The sequence below is a fragment of the Acomys minous genome, assembly GCF_964271855.1.
Source record: "Acomys minous genome assembly, chromosome: 12".
Lineage (NCBI taxonomy): Eukaryota > Metazoa > Chordata > Mammalia > Rodentia > Muridae > Acomys > Acomys minous.
The window spans coordinates 3,844,330-3,852,568 of NC_140493.1; positions in this window are offsets into that span (position 1 = coordinate 3,844,330).

Below are 8,239 nucleotides of genomic sequence, written 5' to 3' on the forward strand. Positions count from 1 at the left end.
GTCTCGGAGCTGTTCCTAGCAAAGCACAATCCTCCACCACCTCGCAGGACTTCTCCAGTCCACTGCCCTTCCCAACGGGCCCCCTCCCATCCTAGCCGGCGCCCGTGGAAGGCGCAATCTCAGCGCCCAGGGCGGCCAGCGAGCCGGAGGAGGCAGAGGCGGTGAATAATTCATAGGGCTGGGAGGCCCTTATCTCCCCGGCCGGCCCCACCCGGGGGCCCCTGTGCTGGGCTGCAGTCCCTCGGCTCTCCGCTTTATCTCGACGCCCAGCTTGTAATGCAGCCCTCCATATCACAGGCAGAAGGGGAGATTAATTTTCTGGTTTTTGCATGGGCGGGGAGGGGGAGAGGGCGAAGGGAGGTGCCGAGGAGCAGAAGCTGGGATCTTTCCGATTTCAGACTCCAGCGGCTTAATCCTCTCCCAGGCCTGCAGGAGCCGGAGAAAGAGGGTGTTGCAAGCCAAATTTCATCATCGGCGGCAGCCCCAACAGAGGGAGGAGGAGGAGAGGGGCAAACAGACGGCAGAGGCAGCAGCGCTGGCGCGCGGAAAGGGGAGCTGTTTGGAAACAGGGTGTAGGGTGGCCCTCTCAGCCTGGCCGCGCACGAGGCTGCGTTGTGGCGAGCTAGAACTCCTTGCCCATGTGGGGGCACGCGTGGGCACACGTGTATGACACAGGGAGCTCGGGGGCACATGGGCAAACGCCTCTTTAGATGCTGACACCACCCTGAGGTCTGCCTGGCCTAGCACAGCATCACCCCCTAAAAGAGTCTGAAGAAACGTTGTGTTGATGATCTGAGCAGACACAGCGCCACATGCTCCTAGAATCTGGTTCTGCCAGCTTCTTGCCATCTGCCCCGTGGGCCCTGGCACATGTCCACTGCTGGTTCCCTTCATTTGGGGGGGGGGCGGAGGCTTCTATGATTTGCACAGGACAGTGAGGCTCTCTGCCACAGACGTGATTGCCCAGAACTAGAGGAGCCCACCACCTGTTAGCTGAGCACCCATTACATGCAAGGCCCTGGGCAGGCAGCCCTGTGCGTCCCACAACCAGAAGTGAGTCCTGCCTTCATGGAACCAGCCCACCCGAGAGAGATGAGTGGCACCTGCGTGGCTGATTCCGTGGAAGAAAAGAGTGTGATGCTAGGAAAAAGCGCCCAGAGGAGGGAGAGTTGGTGAGAACTAGGAAAGCATTTTAGAATGTGGTTTGTGAGGTGTGCTTTTGTTCTTTATCTGAATTGGTTGTGATGGCGTGAGAGCGAGGCGAGGCATTTTAGTCTGAAGGGAAAAAATGGAGATGGGGTAATGTTAGGGTGAAGACACAGTAATTTTACCTGTTTAGTGGATGGTGGGGAGTAAGTGAGGGTCAGGGGCTGGGGTCAAGTGGAGACACGTAGATCTGCCTTGGGACTGCAGGGTGGCAATTGATGAGTTAGTTGTGAGTAGGAAGGGGCAAGGTCAAAAGGTACCTGTGGGCAGGTAAACATAGCCAACTTTACTGAACATTTGTGTGCTGGGCATTTACTGGATGCTATGGAAGAGATTTATCTCATTGCACCCTTAGACAATAAGGCCACGTGTTTTACACTTAACCTTAGCCGAAAGCCTGAAAAGTGATGCTATCTCACTGCTAGATGAGGAAAACCACAAAGCTGTTGGCCATAGAAAGGGAATCAATGGAAGATGCAGAGATTGGGGCAATAAATTATTTAATGACTCCGTCCACTTTCAGGCATGGAAAGAAAGATTTTTTTTTTGTATTTTGATGTCCAATTTACTAATCTTTAGTCACTTATTAGCATTCCTCTAAATAGTCTAATAGTACTTATACAACCAAAAATTTAAAAAAAAAACTTCTGCAATTAGCAAAGTTTATTTCTTCAAATATTTAAGCATTGATTGCGAATGAAATCAAGCTCTTCGAAAATCCATCAATTTTTCTTGAAAGCCTTAAACATCATTAAAAGTAGACAAAGGAAAAAAAAAAGTAGACAAAGCATCCATTACCAAATCAACACCATGCATTTAAGTCCCTGTGTGTGATATTTCTTTCTTTTTTTAAAAAAGATTTATTTATTTATTATGTATACAGTGCTCTGCCTGTACGTATGCAAAGGGCATCGGATCACATCATAGATGGTTGTGAGCCACCACGTGGTTGCTAGGAATTGAACTCGGGACCTCTGGAGGAGCAGTCAGTGCTCTATAACCTCTGAGCCATCTCTCCAGCCCCCCCCTGTGTGATATTTCTAATGCTGCTTTCTTTGTTCTTATTGTTTTGTTTTCCTTCCCAGACATAGGATTTTCCTGACTTAAACTAGAGAGTGAATCTTTGCCTTCTCTCACAGGCTGACTACTGGATGAGATTAGATAGATGGTGGGTGCACAAGCCCTAGGGATGGGGGGCCTCTAAGGATTGACTTTCTTCTGGAGTTCATTAGGCATGTTCCCCCCCCCCCCCCTCCCGCCCCATTTCATCCGAAACTGCTCTCTTTCCAGTCAGGCCAATCACAGGCTCTGATATTTTTGTGCATGACCCTAATCTTTCCCCCCAAAATGATTTGGTTCTGAGGTCTTATCTTTACGGAGCAGCCCGCCCAGACAGTGCTGTCTGGCGGGGGCCTGGTCTGGTTAAGCTGAAAGCCCTTGGTCAGTTGGTTAACCGGGACTTGAGCCTTTCCTTCTCATCAGCTGCTAAGGCCGCCAGCATTGTCAGCCAGGCGCGCTGAAGCAAGTTTCTAAGATGAGGTATTAAAGGGCTTAAATTAGGGCAGTGGCGGTGGAAATAAAAAGGAGAGGACCGTTCCTCAGACAGTTTTTAGAGAGTCCACGAAGGTGAAACTGGCTTCGGCTAACTGGGGGATAATATTTGCCTCACTGAATCAATGAAATACATGGGAAGCCTTTTGTACTTTATAAGCACCACTAAATCCTTCCCCCCCCTTCCTTTTTGTTATTACATTATTATTATGAAATGGCTAAGAAAACAACCACACAGGGTTTGCAGTGAAGAAAGCAGGTGGGGAGCCGGGCGGTGGTGGCGCACCCCTTTAATCCCAGCACTCAAGAGGCAGAGGCAGGTGAGTTCGAGGCCAGCCTGGCCTACAAAGCTAGTCCAGGACAGCCAGGGCTACACAGAGAAACCCTGCCTCGAAACTGCACTCCCCTTCACTGAGAAAGGTTAGTTGAAGGGGTGACGACAAACCAGAAGTTGTCACAGAGGCCAAGGGGGTGGGGACAAGAAGTGTGTGTTGCCAAGGCTACGAGAGAAGCAGGTGAGGCTGAACTAGATGGGGCAGTATGGGTAAGTCAAGAGAAAGGGATGTAAAGAGGTAAGAAAGAGGCATGGTGCGTTGGTAGGATGTGGGGACCACAGAGGAGCTGGTGACTAAGGCCGTGCACTTGGGACCTGAAAAGCTGCAAGACAGGAAAGGGAGGATGCCTCTGGGGTCCTAGCATGCATGGGACGAAGGAGCCCGTTGTGGCCAGTTTGCCTCTTCTTGGTGAGCAGAAACTGTCTGTACCATATGGTCCTCAGTCTTCTGGCATAGCTACCGCCTCCCCACTCAAGCTCCAGCCTTTTCTCAGATTCTGAGAAGTGGAATTGCAGAAGCTTAGGACCAGCAGGAACTCACCCGGGCGTGGTGCCGCACGCTTGTGATAACCAGGATTTGGCATGTGGAGGCAGGAGGATCGTATGTTTAAGGTTAGCCTAGGATACAAAGGGAATTCCAAACCAGCCTGGGCTATATCGAAATATCCTGTACCAATGCTGTACCAAATATCAGAGTACCAAATGCTGAAAGTGTAGCTCAGTCATGGAGCACGTCTAAGATCCTAGGCTCAGGCCCCAGCACTGGGAAAAAACAAACCAAGCCAGACCCATGTACTGAGGCTGGAGAGCAGAAGTCACGTGGTTAGAGCAACAAAACTAGAGCTAGCATCCTGTCTGCCGCAGTCTCATCTCTTTTACCTGCCACTCACTGTGGAGAGCCTGCTGCATGAGGACTTGGTCACCTGGCTGTCTGAAACTCCTCTCCTGTGTAGTGAGGGCTTGGTTTTCGTTTTTGTCAGGCTCAAACATGCTGGGGTTGGGAGGGTAGGCACGGATGGATTTAGTGGTGAGGCTTCCGCAAAGATGAGGAAGGGGGTCATGTTGTGGGAGTTTAGAGCAACAGCAGAGAGAAGTGGGAAGAGATTGGAGGTTGGAGACGGAGCCCCAGCCCAGGGCTCCCTTTGGTTCAGAGAAGTTCTGATTTAAGACTTGTGGGAAGACTGAGAAAGGGAAAACGGAGGGGTGGTGGCGTGGAGTGCATCTGCAGACATGACAGCAGGAGGTGGGAGGTGTCAGTGTAGGGCAGGGAAGCGACTTAATTTAACTGGAAAGAGCCACAGCCAGGCCCTAAGTGCAGCGCCTGTCTGTCTGTCCTGGGCCTCTGGCCATGTTACTCTCTTCCCTCTGTCTGCTGGTGGCAATTGCTCTCCATTTGGTCATTACTTAGCTCATTAATTGCCCAAAGGAGAGGAGCAGCCTAGAGTGGGGGGTGATTGGCAGCAGGAGTAATGGATCAGATGGTCTCTTGGGGACAGGGATGGATTGGAATGTGGCACTGGCTTCGGTAGGGTGGAGCCCACTCAGATCCAGTGTGGGGAAGCGTTGCCCGACTGTAATATGGACACCAGCACTTTCCCTTCCAGATACCCTGCCATCCCCAATACAGTCAGCACCATTAGCTCCATTTTCTTTCGGGTCATGGTCACCACAATTACCATTGTGGTAAGCATCCTCTAAGATGGCCCTCAGTGACCCCCACCTCCTGGTATTTGCATTATGCACAATCCTACCTCTTTGAGTATGGGTTGTAATTATTAACTCATTTCTACTTGAAGTACTTTTACAGTTATTTAGTGTGTGTGTGTGTGTGTGTGTGTGTGTGTGTGTGCGTGTGTGTGCGCGTGCACATGCATGCATGCATGTGTGCGTGGAGTCAGAGGATATCTCTTGGGTTAGTACTCCCATAGGTTCTAGGGACTGAACTCAAGTTGTCAGGCTTGTGGTCAAACCCTTTGCCCACAATCTGGCGATGTGACTTTAAGACTAAACCACAGCTGGGCGTGGTGGCGTATGCCTTTAATCCTAGCACTCCGGAGGCAGAGGCAGGTGGATCACTGTGAGTTGAAGGCCAGCCTGGTCTACAAAGCAAGCCCAGAACAGCCAGGGCTACACAGAGAAACCCTGTCTTGAAAACAAAACAAAACAAAACAAACAAACAACAACAAAAAAGACTAAGGTGGAAGCAGAAAGTTCAGGAGTTCTAGGCTAGCTCTAGCTATATAGAGAGCCTGAAGCTAGCCCAGGCTACCTGAAAGCCTGTCTCAAACAGATGAATAGATGGACAGATTAGTTTCCAAAAACACTGAGGCTTCCATTTTGGGTACTGTTTCGCTTGTGTTGAGAAGAACCAGCTGGTGTAGCAGCAATGACCCTGGAGGGATTTGCATGGACAGCAACCTCAGGTCAACCCCCAGCAAGGTCCCAAAGGCTGAGAGGAGCTAAACACTGTCAATAACTGTGATCATGAATTCGGGTGCAGATAACCAATCATCCAGTGAAGGCAACAGATGAAACTGTAGCCCAACTGTCACGCCATCGCTGACTGGTGAGAGACACGAGGCAGAGACATTCCTTTAAGCCATCCGAACACCTGGCCCCGCAGACACTCTGTTCATAAACGTGAATTGTCTTGAGCAGCTTAGTTTTGAGTAGAGCCTCTTAGACATCCAACATGGTCACCATCACCACCATCACCATCGTCACCTTCAAATTCATGTCATTTAATATCACAAGAATCACCACTGCCAGCCTTTCTGTACCCAGTAGGTGCCAGGCCCTCCCTATGCCCCAGGGTAGCAAAGACGTAGGAGACGCATTCTGCTGTCAGTTGGGGACTGTAGTTGAGGAATCAGGATCCAGGCCTAAAATGTGAGCAGTACATCAAGGAAAGCTACACTCGTTGCCTCTAGATCAGGGTGTGTCTTAGTCTGGGTTTCTACTCCTGTGACAAAACACCATGACCCAAAAGCAAGGTGGGGAAGGAAGGGTTTGCTTGGCTTACACGTCCATATCTCTATTTAACAAAGGAAGTCAGGCCGGGCGTGGTGGCGCACGCCTTTAATCTCAGCACTCGGGAGGCAGAGGCAGGTTGATTTCTGTGAGTTCGAGGCCAGCCTGGTCTACAGAGCGAGTCCAAGATAGCCAGGGCTACACAGAGAAACCCTGTCTTGAAAAACCAAAAAAAGAGGAAGAAGAAGAAGAAGAAGAAGAAGAAGAAGAAGAAGAAGAAGAAGAAGAAGGAGTCAAGACAGAGATCTGGAAGAAGGAGCTGAGCAGAAGCCAAAGAGGGATGCTGCTTACTGGCTTGCTTAGCCTTTCTCTGTCTGTCTCTCTCTCTTATTTTTGGCTTTTCAAGACAGGGTTTCTCTGTGTAGCCTTGGCTGTCCTGGACTCACTTTGTAGACCAGGCTGGCCTCCAACTCACTGAGCTCCTCATGCCTCTGCCTCCCTAGTGCTGGAATTAAAGGCGTGCACCACCTCGTCTGGCTTCAGCCTGCTTTCCTATTGCACCCAGGACCAGGGTTCTATAGAACACATAGCCTCAGGTGGCTCCGCCCACAATGGACTGGGCCCTCCCCCACCAGTCACTAAATAAGAAAATGTCCTCCAGGCTCACCTACAGCCTGATCTTACGAAAGTGTTTTCTTATTTGAGGTTCCCTCCTCTCAGATGACTTTAGCTTGTGTTGACATAAAATTAGCTAGGACAGGATCATAGGGAAGGCTTCATGGAGGAGGAACTCCATAAAGGCTTCCTGGAGGCTTTTAGCCAGTCCTTGAAGGATCCGTGAGATTATCATAGGAGAAGGGAAGGGGAGGACACTAGATCCAGCCAGCGAGGAAGGCCACCCAAAGAAGCCGGGAGACGTGAGGCTGGAGCAGGTCGTGAAGACACAACACTTTACAAACCTTTGCAAGGCTCTGGGCTTTCCACAGGCCCCTGTGCTGTTTGTGAGAGGCAATCGCTTCAGTGCGAAAGAGAACCACAGGTGCAGCTGGGTGCCAGAGCACTTGTCTAGTGTGTATGACGTCTGAGTTCAGTCTCCAGCATGGAGTTGAGATGCCAGAGGCAAAGATGGGTTCAGACTGGTTCAGATTTCCAGCTCAAGCATGGTGTGGGGTCAGGCAGGCCTGCACAGTGACCCAGGCACTCAGTGGAGGCAGTGTGGGGCGATGGAATCGGGCTAACCTACCTGCCTTGGGCTCGTTCATCTGGTAACAACGGACCCATGTAGTGTCTGCATAGTGTCCACAGTGTCCGCATAGTGTCAGTGTCAGTTTAATCTCTTCTCACCCTTGAGCAGTCCAGATATTGTATGAGAAATGATGAAGGGAACCTGCTCCTGGTAGCCTGATTGTAGCCTGGCCGTGGCACATGCCTTTAATCCCAGCACTTGGGAATCAGAGGCAGGTGGATCTCTGAGTTCGAGGCCAGCCTGGTCTACAGATTCAGTTCCAGGACAGCCAGGGCTACACAGAGAGACCCTGTTTTGATCAAACAAACAAACAAACAAATAAACAAAAATCCTGATTTGGGGGGTGGGCTGGAGAGATGGTTCAGTGGTTAGGGCCATTGCTGCTGTTGTACAGGTCTTGGGTTCCATTCCTAGGACCCACATGACAACTCGCAATCATCTGTTACTCCAGTTCCAGATTGTCGCCCCATTTTTGGCTTCTTCTGTGGGCACTTATATGTGGTGCATGATCATGCATGCAAGCAAAACACTTAAACACACAACATTAAGCTAAATAAATCTTCTTTTAGAAATAGAAGGAAAAGCTGGGCAGTAGTGGCACACGCCTTTAATCCCAGCACTCAGGAGGCAGAGGCGGGCGGATCACTGTGAGTTCGAGGCCAGCCTGGTTTACAAAGAGAGTCCAAGACAGCCAAAGCTACACAAAGAAACCCTGTCTCAAAAAAGGAAAAAGACTGCATGGGTGAGGCAGGAACTTGACTTCTGTGGCAAATGAGGGAGAAGAACCCATGATTAAAAAAAAACCCCGTTTCTAGCCAAGGCCACACAGAGATGACCCCTGGTCTCTGGATGACAAATACCATGTTTTTTTTCTGTTTCTTTTTTTTTTTTCCTGTCATGGTCCCATGGCTTAAAGAGGCTCAGTGACTGTC